This window comes from Pygocentrus nattereri, chromosome 9 (genome assembly GCF_015220715.1).
Source record: "Pygocentrus nattereri isolate fPygNat1 chromosome 9, fPygNat1.pri, whole genome shotgun sequence".
Lineage (NCBI taxonomy): Eukaryota > Metazoa > Chordata > Actinopteri > Characiformes > Serrasalmidae > Pygocentrus > Pygocentrus nattereri.
Window position 1 is genome coordinate 27,498,520 of NC_051219.1, and position 4,342 is coordinate 27,502,861.

Here is a 4,342-nt window from a genome sequence, read left to right on the forward strand (position 1 = left end):
TTAATGGAGATGCCTCAAGTTTAGTAGTCTGCCAGGGGCCAAGGTGCCTCAACCAGTGGCCCTTGGGTACTGGCCCCCAGCAATAATAATTTTTATTATAAAAATATATATATATATATATATATATATAAAAAATATTTTTTTATAAAGTCATGGTTCTGTTATGTTTTACATCCAATTTAACAGAAAAAAAGTTCAGGTTCAAACATGTTAGCACAGAATGTAATTTATCGTGTATCATTGCACAAGTCATTACATTAGAATAATATAACAAAATGAAAGCAAAAAACTTCCAATGGTTGATTTAATAAAAAAAATAAATCCATCCATCCATCCATCCATTTTCTAAATAAATAAATAAAGAAATAAAAAAGGCAGTATTGGTCAAAAGTAATGGTCAAACCAGCAAGCCTTTTACATTAAGAGCAACAGGGCTATTATCAGTCAACAAGGACAGATGGCTCCTTATAATCACTGCTATTGTCCTGATGCGAGGTGAAGTGTTTTATAGTGGCTTCTGAGACATCTAAGTAATTAAATGTTTCATTAAACTTCAGATCGGTGCTGCTACTCTCTGCCTCAGAACACAAATTAAAAAAAATTCCATTGGCAGCCATTTATGTCCACATCACTGAAATGAGTTGATTGGATTTGCATTAATAGTTCCTTTATTCTCCATATGTTTGTACTTCCCACACTGTGGTACAGATGAATGCCTGTCCATGAGATCACAAATCCATTTTTATAAAGTGCATCCTGGCAAATTCTTAGCAAACCATGACGTTTGCTTGAGGCTTGTCCATCACTCTAAGACTTGCTGGGTTGTTTATTGTAGCCAAACATGGGGTTGAGCCAGTTGGGTCATTGTGTTGAATTATCTCCACAGTAAAGGGGAGGTTTTAGGTACATTTTGGAGAGCCCACTTGGGTTAGTGACCATAGCACTATAATAACCCAAGCAAGGGGTTCATTTTCAAATCATAACAGTGCTGGTTAGGACTGAGTTGATTAAACAGCATCTTTTTTTTTTCTATTTGTAATGTGAGACTGATAAGCTTAACTCATCTTGCTAACCCTAACTATAATGTTTTCCCTGTCTTACTGGAGGGTCTCTGCCAGCTGTAAGCCTTTATTTGTCATTTGTCAACATTTATAGCTGAATGTTAGCCAACTAAAATACATAGCTAACCTAGCTAAACTAGCCAACTTGGTTCGAATAGACTTTATATGATCTCTTTTCTCAGTGTATGGTACATAGCTCTGCATAAGGGGCTTTTGAGTGCTATTGAATAATACTTTGATGATTGTATGTTGATTTCATTAAGCAGAAGATAATAATATAAAATGTACAAAATAAGAACGAACTAAAATTGAAAACAAGCTAACAAAAATACCAAACTGAAACCCAAAGACAGGGTTAAAACAAACCCACTACTTAGTCAAAGTAGTCACATTTGGCTTTACTTTAATGACCCAGCTTTGTTGGATTGTTCATATAAGTCAACAATGCTGAGCCAGTTTAGCTTAGTGCAAAAATGCCTGTGAAATTTGATGAAATAGCAGCAGAGCCAAAATGCAATTTCCAAAACATCAAATCACTGTAAATAGCAATACAAACCAGTTCTGGGATTTTTATAGTCACAATTGGTATTCACAATTACACACTAATTATTCACAATAATTGGTACTCACAGATGCACTGATAGTCTATCCCCAGACTTCCATCACCACCTACATACCAGTCTATTCCCAGACTCCATTACCAGCTACTGTGCAATACTCTGCATATGGAAATGTGCAATCATACTGTACATGTATGTACATTATACTGGAATATGTGCAATACTTAGCAATGTGCAATATTTAGTGTACATACAATACAGCTGTAAATATCTCCATATTTATATCTTGTAAAAAACATAGTTTTTTTATTTTGTTTCTATATTTATATTTATTTCATATACATATATATACAAAATGCATAGAACTGTGCACAACCCCTCCCCATTCTATTCCGTGTCATTTGTTTACATTGTGTGTTTGCACTGAGATGGAGTTGCTCTTAATCTCATTGTACTGTGTATAGTGACAATAAAGGCATTCTATTCTATTCTAAATCAAACATTTTGCTGAATTAAAACACTAACTTTAAAAGTGTTGTTGAAACACTGGTATGTGTTAAACAAACATTAACCACTTTCATTTGTTCTAATTACACTTCAATTTTCAGAGCTGTTCAGCTTAAAGGTTGTCATTTTTTGGTTGCTAATGTCCATTTATTCACAAAAAAAACACTTTATAGAAGTGTGATGTACTGGATTATAGTATTTTTAGTTTCATATGCCAAGGTGTTTTTTTGCAATCACAGTATTTTCACAGTAAAGTGTATTTATGGAAACCTACAGTTATATAGTGTATACCAGTGTTTTCTAAACAATGCATCTCTCGCAGCTGTGGTATATATACAGTATCTATACTGTCTGAAAAACTCTATTCCTGACCACAGCTGCCACTGTTTTACCATAATTTCCAATGCTAAATACTGTCTCATACATGACATTACTGTGTCTTTAGTAGTAATAATGTAAAAGGTTAAAAAAAAAAACTTTAATTACTTTCACAGTAAAAATCAATACTTCAGTCAGTGGTAGTGTCTTTATTGCACTTTAAATAAACAATTTTGCATATTGGGATGAACATTGCTGCCATATTTGTTTATATTAAAGCTATATACAATATATAACAGTATTTTAAAGTAAAGTCACTGAATTTATAGAAAAATGCTGTTTTATCGTGTACAACAATGCTGTTTTGTACAATATATCTGCTTGTGGCTGCCAGAGTTTTTATTATAAATGTAACATTTCTATTTAGTGAATGTGAGTTCTGTTATATAGATACCAAGTACTGGGTTATGGTTATGACACAAATGTTTGGTTCTATGACACAGATGTTTTTCAACCCAGCATTATTTCACATGAAATCAGTTATCTTTTCTTTTTTGGCAATTGTTGTCATAAAGAGGAACATTTTACAAGAAACAGAAAACAGTGAGAGATTTCATCTTGTATTTCCCCACTTGATTGAGATAAAAAACACGAAAAGCATCTGAGAGTTCATGAGAGGTGCCCCTCAGTACAGAAATTACCCCAGAGCAAAGTAAAGAAATAAACAAGGATTCAGTTCATGAACAAATAACCCTTTTTTCACTTTTAGAAGTTACACTTACTGTCAGAGATCATAAAATGTTGTTACATTTTGTTACATTTGTGTTTCTGACTTGAAACAATAGAGAAATTTTGTGGAAAGTGGAGATTCTAAACTTTTAATCTACGTCACATTGGTATTTGTGAAAGAGTGAGATTTTATTATGATTCAGAATTGATGAACAGTCACTGTTGTTCACATAATCTTTGCAATTTCTTGATATCAAAACAAGCAGAAAAGTCAGAAGTGCAGAATCCTCTGTTTATACAGAAGGTAAATTGAATGTGTATGGTATAGTATCATAGAGAACTAGCGTGCACTACACACTGTAAATCCAAGCCTAATAAATCATCACTTTCCAATGTATTAGCATTTATTTTACAGCACAGCACATGGATAAATGTCTAGTGTTTATGGGTGTAAAAGTGCATAGTAATTTATGCTGAAATGAGTGCAGTTTTTATAGCAATCTTTAGTGTGAATTGCTGCATTATTTAATTTATTTTGTAGTGATGTAATTATTCACTAATGTGCACTGGAAAACATGATAATTGAACAAATCTAGTAGTACTGTAACGATGGGGAGCGATGTTGAGGCGGGCGCATGTGCGGAGACAAGCGAGATTTATTATGGGCAAATCCAAAATCAGGGTCAAGACAGTCCAGGTTCAAGTGACCAATATGTAGAGCAGGAGGGACAGACATAATGTAAATAAACAGGTACACAAACAACAGGGCTGGAAGAAAAACAACATACAACAAACAACAAAGACCAGCAAAGACAAGGGGCAAATGCAGGGCTTAAATACAACAGGGATGATGAGGGACAGGTGGAAACAATCAGGGGCGGAGTCACAAAACAAGGGACCTGATTTTGTAAGTAGAGTTAATAAGCATCAACTTGAGCAACCTTACTTAGGTCATTCAAGTTTACAGTGTACTGTACTTACAAGGACTAGATGATACTTTGCAAGGTTAATATATAAGATAACATAACATGTGACAAAATAATTTTGAGTAGTCATTGCATTGCATTAAGCACTAATATACATAACTGGTAGTTTGTTCTTTAATATCCAACATGCAATGTGTTCCAATACTTGTTATAATTACATTTCCCAATTGAAAACTATTGT